At 43.0% G+C, this 23,036-nt stretch overlaps 1 protein-coding gene across 6 annotated transcripts in view; it reads right to left on the reverse strand.

The window, feature by feature from the left end:
- Window positions 1-8,462, reverse strand: part of Nrip1 (nuclear receptor interacting protein 1) — an 85,284-nt gene extending 76,822 nt beyond the window's left edge. For 3 of the 6 annotated variants that reach the window (XM_045149412.1, XM_045149416.1, XR_006637161.1), the window contains exon 1: window positions 7,896-8,020. The gene's annotated coding sequence lies outside the window, so the exon portion shown is untranslated. Of the gene's footprint in view, window positions 1-3,876; window positions 3,892-7,895; window positions 8,021-8,391 lie in introns of those variants that run through there. The other 3 variants (XM_045149413.1, XM_045149414.1, XM_045149415.1) reach the window with 3 other exon arrangements.
- Between the last annotated feature and the right edge of the window lie 14,574 nt (window positions 8,463-23,036).

Below are 23,036 nucleotides of genomic sequence, written 5' to 3' on the forward strand. Positions count from 1 at the left end.
AAATTGTCCTTTATCTCTCTACTTCCAATAAATTCACAAATGCATTATACATTTCCTGTTTGCATTTCAGAGACTAGTTGATTAACATAGCATAGCCTGCAACAAAATTTATTATGGGTAAAGAGAAAGAAGGTGGGAAGGGAAGGGAGGGAGAGGAGAAGGGATGGAGAGTAAAGGCAAGTGATCTGAACTGTCAAGAGTTGGGGTTTTTTGTTTGTTTTGTTTTTACCCTCAGGGTGATCCTTCTACCTCAGCCTCCCAAGTGTGGGTGAGCCACCACAAAGCAGCAAGTATTGTGCCTTTGTATTGTGACTTTCCTAGCTAGGGGCAGCTATGGCTCTGCATTTATTATGACTGCTCCTTGAAGTGGACAAACATTATTAGCATTGGGAACAACAGGATGAAGACCATGACAAGCTATATTTTAATGAATTATATCAAGAAATTTCACTGCCTCAGAGAACACTCCAATACTCTATGGTAGACTTCACAGGAGCAACTGCCCTGAAGGACTTGTCCCTGGTGAACCTCAGGCAGAAGGGTGGGGGCGGGGGGGGGGGGGGAGAGGTGTGCCACAGAGAAGTCGGACTCAGGGCTCAGAACCAACAGCATTAAGCCCTTTTCCAGTGAGGCCAGGCTTGTAGAACCCAGCCTTCTGGGCCTGTCCTGGCTGCCTAGGTTTTGTGGCTAGCAGGGAGGGGGCCAGGTTTCCAAATGGCTTCCCTGAAAACAAGTTGGCAGCTGATTTTCTTTTTCCAAAGATGGCAGATTCTCATGGAAAATCAAATTATGAATGAAATTAGCTGTGTGACCTCAAGCAAGTTAACTCTGGCATCTCTCAGACTGGGTTTCTTTATCTATACCCTACAGAAAGTGATATCTATATGTCTCTGGGGAGTTATTAGGACAAAACACATACACATACTGGCCTGAACAGGGCGAGGCATGAAGACTTGCCCCTTAAATATCTGTTGCCCCTTCCCTGCTCCTCTTCCTAGCAAAAAGAAAGAAGTAGGTAAGCAATGTTTTTATATTCTAATTCTTAACCCAATCATCCACTCTGTTAAACCACAAGCTGGAAATCATGACTTTTTCCTGTGGACAATGGCATACAGTGATGCGTAGGGTAAGAATTTCAAACCACATCTAACCCTCTAGAGAGACTGTTCCCCAGGGAGACAGAACTTTCCTTTTATCTGTATCATATATTGATTTAGTAGAAGAACCTAAGCTAGAAAAAGAAATCGGGAATAATAAAACAAAGACTATTTCTAATATGCTTTTACAAGAATCAACATGATCCATTGTGTAAATAGTCCTTTTAAGGGAAAAACTGAAATAATTAATTCATGTTGAGGATATTTCTTATTGCCCATTTAGAAATTTTGCATGTTTCCAAGTATTTTTCCTTCTGTCCCTCCTTCCCTTAGTTTGGTTCTTTTCTGATATATAAATTGACTCCTCTTTTATTAGATTGCTATAAACTCATAATTCAGGAATCAAAACTTTAAGGTGTGCTTTTCAGAAACCAGTAATCAACCACTCCTTAAGTATGTCATCTCTTCTGTTGGGGATGTAGCTAGTTCAATCCACAGCAACAACAAAATGACCAAAATCACCAATTTCTAACTCCTTCAAGAGACAAGGCCACTTTCCTGTTGAACTTCTTAATCTCAAATTTCCATCATTCCAGTTACATGTCAGGTTCTTACTCTCATTATTAAAGCCCCTTATTAAAAACCATATTATAATATCATTCTCTATTTAAGATATAAGCATAATTCCTTAGTATTGTAATGCTAAATTATCATTTGACCTTTTAAATGCAGTGACATTTAGCATGTTCACATGTTATATACAGGCAAATCCAAAAATTAGAAGTATCTAATGATAAGTTTAAGCCAGGCATGGTAGCACACACCTTTAATCTCATCACTCGGAGGCAGAGGTAGGAGGATCACCATGAGTTCAAGGCCACCCTGAGACTACACAGTGAATTCCAGGTAAGCCTGGGCTAGAGTGAGACCCTACCTTGAAAAATCAAATAAATAAATAAATAAATAGGAAGAATAGAAGCCAGTTTAACCACTATATGCACCTTATGTAAGTAAGCTTTTCTCTTAACTATAGCTTATGATCAGACTGTTACCTTGTACCCTCAGAGCTAGTAATGAACAGAAAATACTCAAAGCAAACTACTAACAATACAAGCTCCAAACACCTTAGCTGCCCTCATCCCTTACAGCAGATGAAAATTACAGGTTTGAAAAGAACAGCCCTATCATTTAACAGGTGACTTTCTCAATTACAAGTCCAAGGGTGACAGACTCCCTTCCACTAGAGCTCTGAATAAACACCACCACTAGGTCAGTAAGAGCTGGCCTGTCCCACTGGTATCTTAAGCTGATGACTCAAATTCCTAGCAGGCTTCCCATTTAATATTTCTTAAAACCCCAGGCTTAGTCACACAAATTTAAGACAAATAAGGATCTCTTCCTCTCATCCTTAACACTATTTTTGCTGAACAACATAAAAAAAGAGACCAGATGGATTTTGATTTAGAGCTTTGATTCCTTCAGACTATGAAGTTAAAATTTTGGTGTGTGGGGGGGGGAGGTTGAACCATGATAGGTTAGCTTTTTAATCACTATTACTTCTGTTAAAGAGCTAATTCTATTTCCAAGTTTCTTAGTAAAATTCATTTTTAGGGCAGCCTTGCTAACTCAAAATGGAAGAAGGAAATGAGAGAAAGCAAAGATCAATGGACAGACATCACACTTACCTTTACAGCCAAAGCTGGTGCTCTTCTTGACATTATTTAACCAAAAATCAAATCAGAGGAACCACAATTTATTTAAAAGATCATTATACATACTGTCATTTTCAAGAACAATCTATATTTTAAAAGCTGATGTAGAATTTTAAAAAATCTTAAAACTACCAATATGTACCTATACACTTACTTAAAAAAACTACCAGTATATACAGTGGGGACCCTTTCTTTATGACCTTACACAGTATCATTTTTTTTCTCCATATTTGAATTGCCAAGCTCATAACTTCTTCAAATTTGCTTCTCATTGTAATTGAATATTTATTCCTAGCATGACGCAAGATAGTAACTTCAACAAAATTCTAATGTAGTGGCCTTTTCTGCTTTATGGCCTTAAAGAAAATTATGATATTTTTTAGGCACACAGATGACCTATCATACCACAAGTTTGATTTGTAATAATCTCCATAAGCTATGAGAATCTGTCTGTACTTCACGACTCATGATACAAACTAATGTGACAGATACAAGTGTCAGTATAACTTTTTATTTATCTGTACACCTGTATTCATTATGAAAACTTAAAAGCTACATCTCATATTTGCAGCAAAACAAAAGTTGTGTTGTAAATAAACTTATCTTGGGAATTCCCCACATTTAGTACTGATCAAATTCAACATTAAATTTCAAGGAAGAAAAGAATAAAAAGATGAGCAGTTATAGAATGGTTTGCAGGCAAGTCCAGATCTACTTCCAATCTTCCTCCCTGACTAAGACAATGAGCTTGAGGAAAGCATTTTGTCTGTAGTGTTTACATGAAGCCACCTTGATCATATAGTCGATGAAAGTTCTCCTTCTTACCACCCAGACCTCAGGACTCAGTTTTCCATGGTGAATGCATTAAAGACAAAGCGATCTAATGGTCATTCATTTTCTTCCAAGCAAGTTCCACTCTGGACTCTCACGTTGACCTCCTACTTTACATATACTTCATGCATATCCTAAACCAAAATGTGCATATGCATAGATGGGGATAGTGTGGTTCCCCTCCAACAACCACTGGTTATATAATATTGCTGGCCTCATGAAAGGGAATCCATTACCATCAGCAATTCGCGTCCCTGTTTCAGCATCAGATGCAAGCAGGATAGGGAAACAAGATCTCACTCCTCCATTTACTTTTTGTCCATTCCAGCCTCTGGTCAGAATCCCCAGCTCCATTCCATTGGCCCAGCTGCTTCACCACCCGAAGGGCCTAGCTTTTACCCTCCTAAGCCTAGGAGTCCCTCTAGCTGTTAAGTTTCTCATTGTTGTGTTATCTGAACACAACAATGATATGTTCATCCCTCTACCCTCACCTTCCCCTAACCCCCCCCAAAAAAAAATTTAAGAAAATGAATCTTAATTTATTTCCAAATTTGCAAATCCAGAAAGTCACCCTATCATATTCCCTTGAAAATGCTGCTTTGACTTCGCAATGGTAGTTTTTTGATTGTTTGTTTTTTGTGCAAAAATATTTCTGCAGTGGGACGACAGGGATTTACTAAGAACCACAAATGCTTTTTCCTCAGTCGTCCCTGAAACAGTGTATCACTATAGCACACACCAATCATGGTGCATCAGTCACCTGAAAAGGCAGGTGTAGAAAGTTCAAATAGAACTTCATCTCACCACACCACAGACAAAGGAAGAAAGTTACAACCTCAAGCAATTGTCATGGAAAAGAAGAAAATATCTGAAGATATAGAAGGTGTAGGTTTGAGAAATGGTGGAAAGGTGAACAGAGGAAGGATGCAGAATGGGTGTAGAGAAACCAAATTCTATTAACCTACACTTCAAACACTGTGTCAGGCAACCCACACTATGAAAAACAAACAGGAACCTTACCACAACTTAGAATGTACAATTTTTATATTTTAGCAGAATGATCTTTTAACTTTATACATTAAAATGATACACTTTAATGACCTCTGAACTTCCTACAGCAGAAGGTTATTGCTTTCTTGGAAAACTTCAGTTGCCTATAATGGTTTAGACTTTAAAATGAAAACCCTAGTTCTTTTACCCTCACACTATGCCTCTGATTTAAGACGACTACTTTGTCATGGTCTTCCAGGGATGGTTCAAGACAGAATCTGTGAAATTACTTATATTCTCTTCCTGCCTCATCTTTCTAGAGAACCAAGGAAGACACAGCTCTTTCCCTTCTTCTGAGCTCCACCAGACAGACACAAGGACAGCGCGTCTTCCTATGTGTTGCACTAGACTGACATATTTTGCGTCATCTGTCACCTTCCATAAAACTCTGCTTTCAGATAGGAGTTAATTCATTTTTAGTTGTCCTCGATGTTCTAAAATAGTGATGTTTGACAGAATTAATACAGTGCTCTAGTTCTCTCTGTTCGAATGATATTTAATTAAAGATCTTGGAGGCCATCTTTCAGGCTACGCGGTCAAGGGAGGAACACTACTTCCTCTGAGGATGATGTGATAAGCCACATGGCACAGAGGCTGCCTCCCAGAAGGCTCCCCTCGCTTTTTTAACAGACTGCTTTATTACTACACAGCACCACTTTGTTTCACATCGAGTTTGTGCTCCAAAACTTATAGTGAACATTCTCTCTAACCTTTTCAATGTGCATAATTTCTATACTTGTAATGCTCCTCTATATTTTCGCATAGCTTTTGCTTCCCTGGACCTCAAAAGGCACTGAGGATATTTAAGTTGTACACATACCAGTCAGAGTTCCCTTGGAGCACAAACTGAAAAGTCCCTCTTTAAAATTTTTTTTAAATTAACATCTTTTGGAAAATGGCCCACTTAAAGTGGATATATCATAATTTTCCATTCTGAATGTGGCACAGATAACTTAAATTGGCACTTGCTATTTATTACTTAAACAATAGTTCTCTTGGATGGCCTTTGCAAAGCCTGAGTTTCTTAATCATTTTTTGACTGTATCACAACCCTAAAAGATGTGTCCATTTAGCCAACTTCTCCAGCAATAAACTAACAAACAGACTCTAGGTGGTGGTATAAGTTATTTTATCACAAATGTTTTGCTCTTCAAACTGCAGGAGTTAAGAGCAGCCTTAGCCTCATCCTACACACATTTCTTTATTGCGAACTTAACAATATTCTCAGATGTTAAAATTAGGAAAACCCAAGTTTTACAGAGTTTGAAAGAACTTAAAAAGTGGTTCTGTCTTTGCACAGGCTTTAAATGTGAAATCAAAGGCAATATGGGGAACTCATTTGTGTAAAGCAACAATAAAACAGATTAGAAAAAAAAATAATACCACACTTTCAAGGGTCAGTTTGATAAGAAGTCTCACCACCAGAGCCTGAAAGAGCCTGGAGCAGTCACCAGATACTTCTCAGGTAGGGCCTGCTCCATTGACTTCAGTCTCCTTTGTCCCTAGCAACTAAGTCCAGGCAGAGAAAGTTACCACAAGTGATGCAGTCCCCCTGAATGGCCATTACCAAACCGCTGGGCAAAACCAGATCAACTCACATGGAAAGTTGAAAAACACGTCCACATTAAGCCAAGCAACAACCCACACGTAAGAGCCAAGTGCATGAAGCAGCATTTGTTTTAAAAGTCTGCTTATTTCTATTTCACTGTCTCTTAAACAAAGGTAGTGAACTGATGATTAAACACTGAATAATAGCATCGGAAAGATACCACCCACTTGCTAAACCTATGATTCACTAATAAGCAGGTTCTATGTAATTCATAACTTTAAAGAATGAATTGCCGAAGCCCCTTCCTTCACAAATACTGAGAAAGATAAAGAATTCACATACGCATACACATTCACACATCTCAATCATCTTTTACTTTGGACATCAGGAATTTCTCTTCCTCCAAAAAATCACTATTTCCCTCAAAATGTCACTCTTAATCATTTACATTACCAGAGACAAACTTCAGTTCACTGCCACAAAAATTGAGTCCAAAAGTTCTTGCACCTTAGGAACGTCTGCTCTTGTTTTCAAAATAAAACGTCCCGTGAAAAGAAAAGAAAAAGAAATTTACCGTGAAAGTACCAACCACTCTCCAGAGTTCAATTAAAGTGACTAGCATGATCGAAGGTAGAAACTCCTGGAATACCTCAGAGATCAACATGTGTTACAGACTCACAGCCTGCCTGCCTCGTCCGTCCGCCTCTTAACACACAGTGGAGTCCTTTGTTCCATCAGACTCAACAGCAACTCCTGATTAAAATTTGGAAACTACTTTTGGAAAGGATGCGAGGGTCTGGAGTAGTCGCACAGCAACCCATGCTCAAACCACACAGACAGGGCTGCCCTGGACCCAGAGATCCAATCAAGAAAACCAGCCTCCCGGGACATCCACCGGGGCCTCACCCTTCACCGTGAACCGGGCTGGGGCGGGGGCGGAGGAGGCATGGGGTGCAAGGCTTCTCCCTGGGTGAGGGCTTTGGGGGGTGCTGGGGAAGGCGCGGGGCGGGAGAGGGGTGCCAGCAGGTCAGGGCCTGGGTGCTCCGATCTGTCGCTTTCCCGGGGCACTTTTCCTGGCGTGGCTGGAGGTGGTGTGAGTGTGAGTGGGGGGGGGGGGGGGACACGGACGGGCCCCGGGGCCGGGAGGGAGCCGGAGGCGCGAGGAGGGGGAAGCCGTGCCTGGCGCCACCGCGGGGGAGGAACAGAGCCTCCGACCCCGGGTACCCCCGCGGCGGAGCGGGGCCAGCCGGGGATGAGGGGCGACAGAGCCGGGCGGTGGCCCCTGGGGCTCGGGGTGTTGGGGAGGAGGGGCTGGCCCGGACAGACCAAGAGCCCCGCAGCTCAACTCTGCAACTTGCGGCCGCGCGGATCCCCCCACTTCGCCCCCCCCCCCCGCGCACCGGGTGTCTCCCCGACTTCCCGGGGAGGTGCGGCGCGGAGCGGCCGAGCGCAGCGCGCTCTCCTCCTCCTCCTCCTCCTCGCGGGGCCCGCGCCACCCCGACGCCCCCCGCGGCCCAGGCGCCCGTCCCCGGCTCCCCGCCACCAGCTCGGGCCCCGCGCCGCTCCCAGGCCCTTTCCGGCGTGCGCGGGTGGCCCGCGAGCTGCGCCGAGCTTCCCTTCCCCCGACTCCGACCGACGACCGGGAGCGCCACTCACCCGAGGCCGCCGCGGCTCCGTCCAGCCCGGCTCGGGCTCGCGGGGTCGGGCGGGCGTCTCCCCCCCCCCACACACACACCGCCTCCACCTCCACGGGCACCTCCAGGCTCGGTCTCCGGCTCCGGCTCAGCTCCCGCTCGGGAGGAAGCGGAACGGCGCTGGCTCGCGGGTCCCCCGGCGCGGCGCGGCGCGGCGCAGAGAGCGGGCGGGTGCGCGCGGGCGCGTGGGGCCGGGCTCGTCCCTCCGCCGCCGCCTCCTCCGCCGCCGCCTCCTCGGCCGGAGCCGCCGCCGTCTCCCGAGTTCGGGGCTCTGCTGCAATGTCTGCGAGGCTGACTTTGAGCCGCGCTCGCCCGCCCGCCCGCGGCCGCGCTCCTCCCTCCGCCGCCGAGCCCGCGGCGGCCCGGTCCCTCCCCTCGCCGCTCCACGCCATTCAGCTCTTCAGCCAAGTTTCTTAACCCTTTTCTGCCCCGCCCTCTCCCTCCCTCCCTTCCCTCACCATTGTCACCAGGGCCGCCCGCGTCCTCCGCAGCTCCCGGGAGCTGGGGACACCCTCCGAGCTCCCCGATTTGCCTCCTCGGCTGCCCTGCGCGCGCGCGCGCGCGAGCCCGGCACGGGATGACCAGGCCTGGGAGGGAGGGAAGAGAAGGAACCCGGCCATCGGCTCTGGAGGGAGAGGTGGGTGCCCTGCGCACCCCTGACCGTCGCCCTCGGCTCCCTGGCTCTGTCCAGACGCCTTGGACAGCTCCTATGTGTGTAGGGGGGCGGTGGGGGACTGGCCACCGTAACCCAGGCCCAGGCACGCGTGTTGTGGCGTTAGCATCTGGGTCGGGGCGCCCCGCTCCTGCCCCTGGGTCTCCGCTTAGGTGCTGGCACCTTAAGTGTCTCCCTCCTCCCTCCCGCTTCACCCCACAACACGCTTTCGTGCTCGTGGCTCCCAGGCACCCACCCACCCCCATTTCCATCCTCTTATAACGTGTCCCGCCTTCATGTATGGAGGGGTTGGTGGCACGATCACTCGGGTGACTTGCACCCCACGCCCGGCACCCGAGGAGGCACCCAGTAACCAGTGTGGCTTGACTTCCAGAGGAAAACTAGCCGAGAGACCTGCGGAGTGCCGGGCTCAGATCCCTGGAGGGACGTAGGACCCAGGAGCAGGGTTAGTTTTTTTTTTTTTTTTTTTTTTTTTTTATTCAGCCACTCTGTCACCGCAAAGTCTCCAGCCGAGTCTGCCAGCCAATTTACACCATCCCCTGGAAGAATCTGACCCGACACCACGAGGCACAGGACTGCCACTTCTTCAGCCGCTCTCCTCGGTTCAGAGTCCCAATAAATAACAATTACATCAGAGGCTGGGATGGCAGCGCGGTGAAACCTTGGTTCCTGCAGCCCAGGCTTGCTGAACCCGCCTCTAAATTTGGAGGAGTTCAGATTGGCGAAGTGAGAAAGTGGAGGGAGGAGAGAGTCATAAGAAACCGTAATTCCCATGTAATTTTTTTTTTCTGTTTTAAAATCATATCCTCAATATTCTCCAAACGCACCCACCCCACTTCGCCATACCGGCCTCAGGTTTCTTTTTGACTAGCACCTAGTATTTGGTGACTTGCAATATATATATATAATGTAATATTTATTTTATACTTGCTTACATTATATTTTATATTATTATTTGTATAATATATATTTATTTTATACTATATATATTTATTATACTAGATTAGTAGAGGAACTGAGGATTGTGGCTGAAATTGCTTCTGCTTGACACAAAAACACTAACGTACATCTTAACCTCCCCCTAAACTCTGAAATGGCATGTCAAGTTAAAATACTGGATTACACAAATGATTGCATGAGACGCTCCATTCTTATACATAGAACTGAAATAGCATTTGGAAACAGAGTCACCAGTGCACTTACAAAAATATTATCTAAGTCATAAAACTGTATTCTATGCCTGTTATGTAATGGCTGTACTGTGCATTCAAAAATTTTTTTTTCAAATATGAGTGTGTTCTGGAATTCCTTCTCAATTTTGAAAGTGAAAGCAATTAATTATTAATAAACCCTGTTCCCAGCACAGTCCTGGGCACGTGTTAGAAATGTATTTCCTTAACAGTGACAGTACAATTTAAAATACCTGTTGTATCTTACCCCAGTGATTCAAGTGCACAATCTTTGGCCACCTAATACAGTCTAGAGCTCATGGAATAACATGCCATTCATATATACCACAGCTCAACAGCTGCTTAAAGCAAATTAGTAAAGGCTTCTGATCTCTGATACATCATTTACCCAAGATGGATACAAAGCAAATAATTCCAATCAAGTGATTAGTATAGTTGGAGCTTGGCCCTGTGAAGGGTGTCAAACGTCTTCTGAAAAAAATAATTTTTTAACTAGTATATAAAGATTTTCTAAAGTGTCTTAAGTAAGCTGTTGATTGGAGGAGTTTATGTAGCATTTTTATTGAGAACTCAATGTCTGTTTAAGTAAAAATAATTTCTGTAGTAGGTTGGAATGGATTCAACGAAACAACAACAAATACGGCATAGCCATGGTGACAACAAGCCTGCAATCCCAGCAACTCGGAGGCTGGTGACACGGGGTAACTAGATGGAGGCTCATGCAGGAGGTCTAGGGACCAGCCTGCAGAATGTAGCCAATTCAACCTGCTGAGTTACATAATAAAGTGATTCTGTTGGAGTAAATTGAGGGCTGGGGATGTGGCTCTGGGATAGAGCACTTATCTAGGGTATGCAAGGCACTGGGTTTAAGACCCAACACCACCAAATTATATATATATATATTATATATATGTGTGTGTGTGTGTGTGTGTGTGTGTGTATTTATATATATTTATATATTTATATAAAATATATATATATTTTTTTTTCCTTTGGTTTTTCAAGATAGGGTCTTGCTGTAACCCAGGATGACTTGGAATTCACCATGTGGTCTCAGGGTGGCCTCAAACTCACAGCGATCCTCCTACCTCTGCCTCCCAAGGTATGTGCCACCACACCCGGCCCAGAAATTAGTGAATTTTTGAGTTTACAGTCTATATCAAACTTCTGTTGCCAATGTCTGGAACCCTTCCCCTCTCTCCTGGTTGGCAGCTTCTTGTCTGGGGCAGATGGAAATGCAGATAGCCCGGCCTGTTACAATGCGGCTGAAGTAAAACCAAATAGGTTCCATGTAAGAGAGTGACGCTCTCGCCCAGGAGCAAGGCACATGCACATGCAGCCAGGACAGGTATTGCTGTGGAAAGCATTCTTCATCTTCTTGGCCAAGCTCTGTCTCATAGAGGTTGCCCAATGTGCTAAATCTGGGTCTGCTTTCCAACATCAGTGTTAAAAAAAATTGCTAAATATTAGATAATTTACCAAAGGTGCTCATTTTTAATATTCATCTTTTTATAAAGATATATTTTTAATATTTTTTGTTCATTTTTTATTTATTTATTTGAGAGCAACAGACACAGAGAGAAAGACAGATAGAGGGAGAGAGAGAGAATGGGCGCGCCAGGGCTTCCAGCCTCTGCAAACGAACTCCAGACGCGTGCGCCCCCTTGTGCATCCGGCTAATGTGGGACCTGGGGAACCGAGCCTAGAAAGGGGGTCCATAGGCTTCATAGGCGAGCGCTTAACCACTAAGCCATCTCTCCAGCCCCCTATAAATATATTTTTTATTTATTTATTTGAAAGAGAGAAGGAGAGAATGGGCATGCCAGGGCCTTCAGCCACTGCAAATGAACTCTGGATGCATGTGCCCCCTTGTGCATGCGGCTTATGTGGGTCCTAAAGACTCGAACAGGGATCCTTTGGTTTTGTAGAAAAATGCCTCAACTGCTAAGCCATCTCTCCAGTCCATATTCATCTTCTTAATCCCTGCCTCGGAAATGTAATGGCTAAAATCAGGAACTCTTTTGGGAAATGCATTAGTTTATCTATTGCAGCTAAGAGGATCATAGTATGTCTATCGGAGCATTTAAATAAGAATACCAATACAATATGGTGATCATTTGAATTCATGTCCCCCAATAGACTCAGGAATTTTATTAAAGCTTGTAATTTAAATATCCAGCTATCTGGCTGGAAAAGGTGTCACTGGGGTCCAGCCCAAAGGTGTGTTTGGGGGCAACTTTAAATTCCAGCCAAAAATATACAGAATGGATTCAACCTGGGTTCCCTGCTGTTGATTTGGCACTGGCTTTTGGTAGTGCTACTGGTTATGTCTTCTCTCTCAGCTTGGATCTGTGAAAGGGGGCCAGCCTCCTTTGCCATTTTCTAGAGAAGTTCCCCCGGATCTGTAAGCCAAAATAAATCCCTTCATCCTACGTCTTATTTAAAGGTCCATCCCAACAGTGTGGAGCTGACTATAAGTACTTTAGATTCCTTTTTTTTTCCCCCAAGGTAGAGTCTCATTTTAATCCAAACTAACCTGAACTTCACTGTGTAGTTATTAATCCATATCCCACACTAAAATTCAAGTATACGGGCATAGGGTCCATATCTATCCTGTTTAAATTGGGATATCTCCCTCGCCAAGCCATGTGCTCAGCAAACAGTAGGCAGTCTACAGACATTAGCCAAGTCACTGTTATATCCAGAGGGCAAAGTGCTTATTTCTATGTGAGGCATGGATGTGAGGTCAGCGAGTACATTTTGCAGAGAAAATAATACTTCAGCTGGCTATTAAAAGGTACGAAGAATTTGCTAAATAGGCAAAATGAGACGGGTTCTGAGGGAGGAATTGTGTTATGGAATAGTAAATGGTATGAGAAAACAAAACTGCATTAAGAAGAATTGAACCAATATTGCATACTATGAAAGAACTATGACGTCAAGAGGGCACCTGTGTAATTGATCATACACAAATGAAAGTTATGCCATTAGCCTCTTGAGCAAATCTATCCAGCAAAACCATAGAGTGGACACAAATGTAAGTGACATGTACAATGTTTAAATTAGTAGTAGCCACATCTTAAAAATACAAAGAAATAGTGTTAATCTGAATGGTGTATTTTAATATATCCAAAATACTTGAACATATGCACCACATGGAAGTAATTATTTTAGATTCCTTTGTGATGGTTTATACTGATGGTCAATGTGAGTAGACCTAGGATCACTTGTAAGGGACTATCTTGATTAGCTTAATTGAGATGGAAAGATTCACTTTAACTGTGGGCAGCAGTATTTGACAGGCAGGGTGTCCTGGCCTGGACTGTATGAAAAGGAGGGAACTCGCTGAACACTAGTACTCATTGGCCTCTGTTTCCTCACAGTGGACTGAACATGACCAGCTCTGCTTCAAGCTCCTGCCACCTTCCTCATCTTGACAGACTGTCACCTGGAACTGGAAACTGAAATAAACCCTTCATCCTTTGAACAGATTTTAAAATGCTTAGTTAAGAGAGAATGACAAAAAGACACAGAGAGAGAGAGAGGGAGAGAGAGCAAGCGAGCATGGGTGTACCACGACCTCTTGCCACTGCTGACAAACTCAATATGCATGTGCTACTTTGGGCAGCTGCTTTACATGGGTACTGGGGAATTGAACCTTGGCCAGCAGGCTTTGCAAACAAGTACCTTTAACCACTGATCCCCAGCCCTATGCTGATTTTTGTCAGCAATGAGAAGGTAACTAGTATACTTTCTTATTATCTTTTTTAAATTTTGTTTTGTGTTATTTTTTATTTATTTGAGAGAGTGGGAGAGAGAAAGACAGAGAATAAATGGGTGTGCCAGGGCCTGCAGCCACTGAAAACAAACTCCAGATGCATGCACCACCTTGTGCATCTGGCTTATGTGGGTCCTGGGGAATCAAATCTGGGTCCTTTGCAAGTGCCTTACCCACTAAGCCATCTCTCTAGCCCATGTTTATTTTTATAAACAGGGTCTCCCATGATGTAGCCCTGGCTGACCTGGAGCTAGAACTTGTTATGTTAGACTGGATTGGTGTCAAACTGGCAGCATTCCTTCTGCTTCTACCTCCTGCCATGCTGGGATTGCAGGTGTGTACCACTACTCCCAGCTCTTTGATTTTTAGAAAGACTGAGACATCAAAGCCCAGTCAATGCCTTTTACACTCACAGCTCATCTCCATATAATCTTTTTTTGTTTTTGTTTTTGTTTTCCGAGGTAGGGTCTCACTGTATCCCAGGCTGACCTGGAATTCACTCTGTAGTCTCAGGGTGGCCTCAGACTCACGGCGATCCTTCCGAGTGCTGGGATTAAAGGCGTGTGCCACCACGCCCGGCTTCACATCTCCATCTAAACTAGTATTCAAGTGCTCCCTTGGCAGCCACATGTGGCTCTTGGCTCCAACATTGATGCCATAGCTCAGATTGTATAAATCCTTAACGATATCAGAAAATTCTCTTAAAATCCAAACCTTGGTAAGTACAGGATTTTACTTGTGAATTACTGGTGTTTAACTATACTGTTTTAAAGCTCTCTGTCATATATCTATATGAAATTATGCCAATTAGAGAATCAACAATGTTTACATTTTATGTACTGCCTCTTCATTAACCATACTGTAGTTACAACTACTCCTACCTCTATTAACTCTAGTGGGAGACTGTAATTATAAGTTGTCTTTATGGAAAAAGTAAAACACAACCCATATGGGGTTGAATAAGCTTTAAAAAAGTCTTTGCTAGAACACAGGACTGCTTCTGTGATAGTTCCTGTCAAGTATCTTCCTATCTGCTGAGGTTTGGGGAATTACTCTTAGTTCCTCCAAGTCTATTTACATGTGGATTTCAAGATGCACCCCAGTCTTTGTTCAAAGCTGTCATCTATCCCAAAGCTACAGCAGTAAGGATATACGTCAGCTCCCTGCAAAGTGAGAAAGGTCTACAGAATTAAACTGAAGATATGTAGGCATCCTGGCTGCAGGTTACTCTGGAACATTCCCTAATGAGACTGGAGGCCTTTTTCTTTCCGTGGCGTTTGAATGCCAAGGTCTGCCAAAACCAGGGCACCCCATTTCTGTACTGAAATGGATCATGAAAACTTAATCTAAAAGAAGCAAGAGTATGAAGATATTTATGTTCACACAGTTAAAAGGGTATAAGAGAAAGTCAGCTACTTCAGTGAAATGCAAGTGTGGGTGATGTCTTCCCATTCATTCTCAAAACAGGGAACTACACAGAATAATTACTTAACAGGCCCACAAAGCCAAGAATTCCCACTGAGACAAGGAAAATGTGTCCATTTGGGTGATGTATATGTTTAATATGCCTAAATAATTGTGGTAAAGATTACACAGAAATTTATTTTCAGGTTTTCACAATCAGACTCCTGAATATACAATGTGAAACACGAAGCAATTCAGCAAATACATAATCCTATTAAGTTTTAAAATTTTGTTCCTTCAAGTAAAACAAAGTGTATATCTGCTTTTTCAAATTATTCATGGTTTTGTATAGATGAAAGCTATAACAAAAACATGAGCCATGTGTTTATTATTTATGCAATTGGTTCAATCTCCAAAGAAACACATAGATACTGACATGTCTATTGTGGATTTGTTTTGTTTAAAAGACATAAAAGTCAGACTGGCATGGTGGTGCACGCCTTTAATCCCAGCACTCGGGAGGCAGAGATAGTAGTATCACCGTGAGTTTGAGGCTACCCTGAGACTACATAGTGAACCAGGTCAGCCTGGGATAGAGTGAGAAAAAACAAAAAAATAAAAAACAAAAAATAAAAACAGAAGACATAAATGTCTAATATAACTTAACTCTTCACAAAACAAAACAAAACTTATCTTCACTCATAATGTCCATGTACATTCTTGAGTGTTTATAAGTGTATACACATTCACATCTCCAAGACTTCCTATGTTTCAATGGGACAGGAGTTTTTCACCAAATGGTGCTTGGACTCTTGGATATGCACATGAAAAAGATTTCTGTGGGAGCCCTTGTTCTTGCCACAAACAAAAATGAACTTAAAATGGAACAGAGAAATAGAAGTAGAAACTAAACTAGAACACACTTTGGGGAACACAGCGATCCGTCTTCAGTGACCTTGGTGAGGCAAAACCTCTAAAACACAGCATGAGTCAAAAGCAAAAGGGTATATTTGACTTAAAGTCACAATAAAACTGGGTTAGGGGTGGCTCAGTAGTTAAAGGCACTTGCATGCAAAGCTTGCTGAACCAGGTTCAATTCCCTAGTATTCACATAAAGCCATATGCACAAACTGACACATGCATCTGGAGTTCATTTGCAATGGCAGGAGGTCCTGGTGTGCCCATTATTTCTTTTTCTCTCTTTCTGTCTCTGTCTCTCTCTCTCTCACCTCCCAAATAAGTAAACAAAAATATCCTTTATAAAGATTGATGATAAAATAGCTTAGGCTTCCGAGGATACCATCAAGAATATTTCAAAGCTCACAGAAGATATTTTCAAATCATATATCTGATAAAGGATTTTATGTAGAGCATATAAAGAAGTCTTACAACTCAAAACTAGAAAGACAAACATGCATATTTTTATGAGAGAAGTCTTTGAATAGACTTTTCTCCAAAGAAGTTGTGCATTAGGCACAGGAATACATGCTCATATAATAAACTATTATGGAAACTACAAATCCAAACCACAATGTGAAACTACTTCACACTCTGTAGGAATGGCTATAATAGCAGATAAAAATATTGTTGCTAAGGACACAGAGAATGATTGGAACCATTGGCTGTTATTCCCTGTTTCTGCATAACATATTGCCTAAAAACTTAGTGGCTTGAAAACCAGAAACAGTTATGACCTCAAAAATTCTGCAGGTAAAGGATACAGGAAGAACCTGGCTTTGTGGTCCCTACACAGCTGCCTTGTGGAGGCAGGAAGCATGCTGGCAGGGTGGCAGACATCTGAAGGTGGTGGGAAGGATCACACTGTAAGAGGACTCCCACTTAACGATTGTTGGCAGGAGCCTCAGCTCCACAGGTTGCTTAAGGAACCTCGTGAGATGGCCGCTAACTTCCACTAAGGCGTGTTATTCAAGGAGAGCAATGATGAAGTCACAGCGTCCTCTGTGACCTGGTCTAATTCACACGCAATTACTTCCATTTTATTCTAATTAGAAGTGAGTCACTAGGTTCATTCCATACTCAAGGGGAAAGTCATCTTGAAGGGAGGAGTAGCAAATAATTTGCGGACATGTTTTAAAACCACCACAGTTGGGTATTAGTATTTTCTGTCATCATAGGTCTCTTTGGTTTCCCAAACAAACATGTATGAGCTTGTTGGTATGCAAGAAGCTCACTGTCTCCCTCAAAGAGAAAAAAAAAATGATCTAAGTCTCCTCCTAAGAGAACACCAAATCTACTACCCAAGACTTCAGAGTGTAGGGCCTCAGGAGAGGAGTTCAGATCCCTGGCACCCATGTGGGAAAAAATAGAAGCCAACCAGAAAACCAGTGCCCAGGAGGCAGAAATTGGATTTTCCAGAGCAAAAACTGGTTAGCTAGACCAGCTGAATCCACCAATTCTGGGTTCAAGTGAGAGACCCCACCTCAGTAAGTAAAGTGAACAGCAATTGAGCAAAGTAGCTGATGACAATCTCCAACCTTCACACACCCTGGTGCCCACACACATTCATACACACATATATACATGCATGCAAACCACACACATGCACATGCAAGAATTACTTTTAAAATATTTTATTTAGCCGGGTGTGGTGGTGCACACCTTTTATCCCAGCACTTGGGAGGGGGAGGTAGGAGGATCACCGTGAGTTCGAGGCCACCCTAAGAACACATAGTTAATTCCAGGTCAGCCTGGCCCAGAGTGAAACCCTACCTCGTAAAACCAAAAACATATTTATTTATTTTGAGAGAGAGAGACATACAGAGAAATAACGGGCACACCAGGGCCTGTAGCCACTGCAAACAAACTCCAGACGTTTGGGCCATCTTGTGCATCTGGCTTATGCCAGTAATGGGCAATTGAACCTGGGTCCTTAGGCTTTACAGGCAACTGCCTTAACTGCTCAGCCATCTCTCCAGCCCCCAAAATTTCTTTTAAAAACATTTCACAGTGATAGTCAGCCTTCTGCTATAGGCCCAGATTGGGGCTCCTGGCAGCCAATTAAGTAAAGATGCTTTCACCCACCAGCATATATAAATTTTCAACAGTGGAAAAGGAAAGGATAGAATTGTTGCATTAAACCTACACATTTGGAAAAGGGAGAATTAGTCATCACTTCAGAATTAAAAAAAAAAAAAAAACCTATTCAGCAAGAATGCCAGGACTCTCTTCCTGCCTTTATTGACCAATCCTGTAGTCTCATTCTTTCTCCCAAGTGTTCTTTTTGCTTTGCTCTCTGTCGTTCCTGAATCTCCTCTTGGAAGTTCATATTAGACAATTTTCCTCAATAAATACATCCAAAGTAGGCACAGGGGAGAACACTTTTATTTTTGGAGACCTCATTAATTTTGAACTATTGTGATATAGGTTTAAGTTTTCATAATCACAAGACAAAGTCTGGCATTTCTTTGGCAAGTCACTTCTTTCAAATACATAGCAAGCTTGATTTGTTTCTATGCCATGTACCAGATACCATAGTAGAAAGTCTTGCCAGGCTTGGTTTTCAAGCCTGTAGACTCTCTGTTTTTATTTAGTAGGCTCTGTACTCTGCCCATACTTCTAGCCCTAAAATTAATGGTGGCTACCTTGAGATCTCCGGAAATAATAGGCTTAGGTGGGGAGGCAATACAATTTATCACTTCTTGCCAGTATTATCGCTGCTGCTTTATGACAAGGCAAGAGCCTTACCTCCCGCGAAGCCTGCAGTTTCATGGACACTGCTTCAAACTTCTTCAATTTTAGGTAAAGAGCAGATAACTTTTAGCACCACAAGACCCAGCCGGTTAGTCAGTAGGCACAGCCAGAGAACACTTTCCCTTGTGTTTCTTTGCTTTTTTCCACCTCTGATTCCAGAATGTTTGGTTCTGCTGTAGTTCCTCTAGCTCCTAAGATTCTGCAGGAAACAACAGACTCTAGTGTGAACTATTTCCTACCAATATTGGGAAAATTTCCATTTCCCTTAACATTATAGCTTCTTTCAGCGAATAGCCTGCTTTTCAAAAAGAGCACATAGTAGCCCAGCCAAATATTTTATTATCGACTACATTAAAGACAGACTTTCACCACTGCCTAACTGCTTCCACTAAACCAGTAGTATTTGTACAACACAGAATCCCCTCCTCTGGGTCCAGTGACTGCATTGATTATGTTTCTTATTGCCAAAAACAAAATGCACTTCTAGTTTAAGAAGAAATGGGTTTATAACATCAGAGGTACTTAGCTAACTTGTGCTGCTATACAAAGACCCAGGCTTGGTGATATATATGGGAAATAAGGGAAGGAAGGAGGGGGGGTGGGAGGGAGGGCAGGAGGGAGAGAGGGAAGGCAGGAGGAAGGGAGGGAGGGAGGAAGGGAGGGAGGGAGGGAGAGAGGGAAGAAAGGAAAGGAAGGAAGGAAGGAAGGAAGGAAGGAAGGAAGGAAGGAAGGAAGGAAGGAAGGAAGGAAGGAAGGAAGGAAAAGAAAGGAAGTCTGGGGTCAAAACATACCCTTCAAGGGCACAACCACAATGTTATGACATCATTACATCTCTCTCCAACTAGGACACCCCGCTCCTAAACGCGTACCTTTTTAAGAATCCATGTCCTGGGCTGGAGAGATGGCTTAGCAGTTAAGGTGCTTGCCTTTAAAGCCAAAAGACCTAGGTTCGATTCTCCAGGACCCACTTAAGCTAGATGCACAAAGTGGTGTTTGCAGCGGCAGGAGGCCCTGACACACCTGTTCTCTCTCTCTCAAATAAATAAATAAAATATTATTTTAAAAATAATTCATGTCCTGGGCTGGAGAGATGGCTTAGCAGTTAAGCGCTTGCCTGTGAAGCCTAAGGATCCCGGTTCGAGGCTCGATTTCCCAGGACCCACGTGAGCCAGATGCACAAGGGGGCGCACGCGTCTGGATTTCGTTTGCAGGGGCTGGAGGCCCTGGCGCACCCATTCTCCCTCTCTCTCTCTCTCTCTCTCTCTCAGTATCTGTCTTTCTCTCTGTGTCTGTCGCTCTCAAATAAATAAATAAAAAATGAACAAAAATATTTTTAAAAATCCATGTCCTTTCTATAACACCACCAACTGGGGACCGAGTCTTCGACACAATGGGGGACATTCCAGATCAAGATAAATGCTAGTACTTCCATTACACATGCATAGAGCCAAACACCCCAACCATATTTCTTGCCCAAAAGTACCGTAAATTCTGCCTCCCAATGTTTCCGTCCACCTTGCATGTGCTCCGTAGGACGTGAGGACGATGGAAGTCATGCTCGGGAGGAAACCTCAGCTCCACCTGAATCCAAAGCCACGTGGAACATCCAGCCTTCCGACCTGTAGAAAGAAACCAGCACCTTCTGCTAGAAACGGTGTCGTTCCCTGGTTCCCTGTGTCACTCTGCCACAGCTGGCATAGCAGCTATGGTCCTTTGAATATATGTCCCCCAATAGACCGAGATGTCTTATTAAAGCTCGTAATTTGGTTTGTCGCTGGAAGTGATACCACTGCGGACAGAGCCCAGGGTCCAGCCCTGAGGTGTTACTGAGGGCGGATCTGATTTCTAGCCCAAAAGTGTGCAGAGGGGTGTGGGTTAGTCTGGACTCCCTACTGCTTGGTGCTGGGTCTCTGCTGTTTCGGAGCAGGCTTGTGCTTGCTCTTGTGCTGGCTGGTGGCGTGGTTTCTCTCTGCTGGGATTTGTGAAAGGGAGCCAGCTGCCTCGGCCATTGAAGGAACTTCCGGTTGGATCTATAAACTGAAATAAACCCTTCCTCCTATAAACTGTGCCTGGTTTGTAAGCTCATCCCGACAATGGTGGAGCTGACTGCAACAGTAGCTAACGGGTTATATCTGAACTTAAATTAGTCTCACAATATCATGATAATGTATAGCACAGTTAATAAATGCCATGAATTCAGGTGACTTGTAATGTTTCCGCTGTTCTCTAGGGTCCTTTCTGTTCCTTTGTTTGGGGAGTTGTTGCTGCCATTTATTTGCCTCGCCTTCCTATTTTAAAGCCAGCAATAACATTCCAGTATGTATTTCCTTGTGCAGATGAATCAATAACGTCCCAGCTCACTCCCACACTTTTCTGTTGTAATAAAGGACATCCTCTTTGTTCCAAACACTTCCCGCGTGGAGACCTAGGTGTGGGGGAGAGTGGAGCAGGCAAAGTTTGGAAAGACTGCAAAGTCATGTCTCTCGTAGAAGGAGCAAGAACTAGTTTCTGAAGCACAGGAAGTGTTTAGATTGTAAAATGTACAATAAGTCATTCAGGGCTCATTAAGCTTGGGTAAATTTCACATTTATATTTTATTGCATTACACAGTTCTTGCAACATTGGTTAACCACTGTTAACCAATACCCTATATAATGATTTTGTCAGGATACAAATGTTGTATTTACTCTTGGAAGAGCCTCCTTTGATTATAGGGAATACTATGCCAGTTAACTTAATGAAAACAATTTTTTAAAATTATTTTTACATACAACTTACATGCATACATACAAATTATATATATACATATGAATTATTTTTAAAAATTAAGTTTCAGGCTGGAGAGATGGCTCATCAGTTAAGGTTCTTGCCTGTAAAGCTTAAAGATCCTGGTTCGAGCCCCCAGTACCCACATAAAGCCAGATGTACAAGGTGATGCATATGTCTGGAGTTTGATCCTTGCAGTAGCTAGAGGCCCTAGCATGCCCATTCTCTCCTTCTCTCTTCCACCCTCTCTTTCTCTCAAATAAATAATATTTTTTTTAAAAGAAAACAGATTTCATTGTGATATTTTCACCCATATGCGATATGCTCTTACCATATTTCCCTATTACTTTCTCTTAGCCCTCTTCTCTGAGGAAAGGAAGTTCTGTCAGATAAAAATGTGACCCTTGGAACATCTGTCCCCCCACTCATCAGGGGACCATAAACTTCATCCTGGTGCTCCCCCAGTAATGTGCCTTGGTTCTGAGTTTATTCAGACCATGGCTATTGGTCTAATTTGTCAGGGAATAAATTTAATTGTTCTTGGGCAGCCAATGGAGTGCTCACTTTTTCTGTGGGTAAATGTCTACACTAGTCTACACTAAGTGAAAGTTCACTTGGTACAAAGGATGGATGTTCCCACATCTAGGTATTGGCTGGTAAAACTGTAAAGGTGAGATGGGTATAGTAGACAAAGAGACTAATGTCTCCAGTATAGTCACTATTCTTTCTACCATAGAAGATATGCCCTATAATATTACAATAGTACCATCAATTTATGTACAAACTGCCTACAAATTAATGTTTGTAATTTAAAATTTTTTTTGTTTATTTTTACTTATTTATTTGAGAACAACAGACAGAGAGATAAAGGCAGATATATATATAGAGAGAGAGTGGGTGAGCCAGGGCCTCCAGCTGCTGCAAACAAACTCCAGATGCGTGTGCCTCCTTCTGCATCTGGTTAATGTGGGTCCTGGAGAATCAAGCCTCAAACTAGGGTCCTTTGGCTTCACAGGCAAGCACTTAACCGCTAAGCCATCTCTCCAGCCCAATGTTTGTGATTTTTATACATGAAACATGTAAACATGTTCACTTCTTTACCAGTTATTTACTAATTGCCTACTAACTAGCCTGGTGTATACTATATCAAGTTTCTTTGACACTAAATGAACAAATAATGATTCTTTCTTTTATGGCTTCCCTAAGAGAAAACAGCTAATATTTAGTTTGACGTTCTTTTTTCTTGTGAATGCCGAGAATCAAACTCAGATTCTCATGTTTGTACATCAAGTGTTTTTACCACCAACTCATCTCCCCAACACCTTCAACATATTTTCTTTGTTTAATTGATAGCTTTTATATTTGAACATGCTGTTATTTGAGCATAATCTCCACCCAATACCATCTTTTCTCCTCCTCCCCTCCACTGGAATTCTTCCCAACTAGCCATCTTCTATTTCCATGACTTTTTCTTTTTTTTTTCTTCTTCTTTTTTTTTTTTTTGCTCACCATGTAAAATCTTGATGAGCTCAATATAGTAAATGTCTTCTGGAGATAATGGCAGCTGCTGTGAGGTCATGA

This window comes from Jaculus jaculus, chromosome 5, assembly GCF_020740685.1.
Source record: "Jaculus jaculus isolate mJacJac1 chromosome 5, mJacJac1.mat.Y.cur, whole genome shotgun sequence".
Lineage (NCBI taxonomy): Eukaryota > Metazoa > Chordata > Mammalia > Rodentia > Dipodidae > Jaculus > Jaculus jaculus.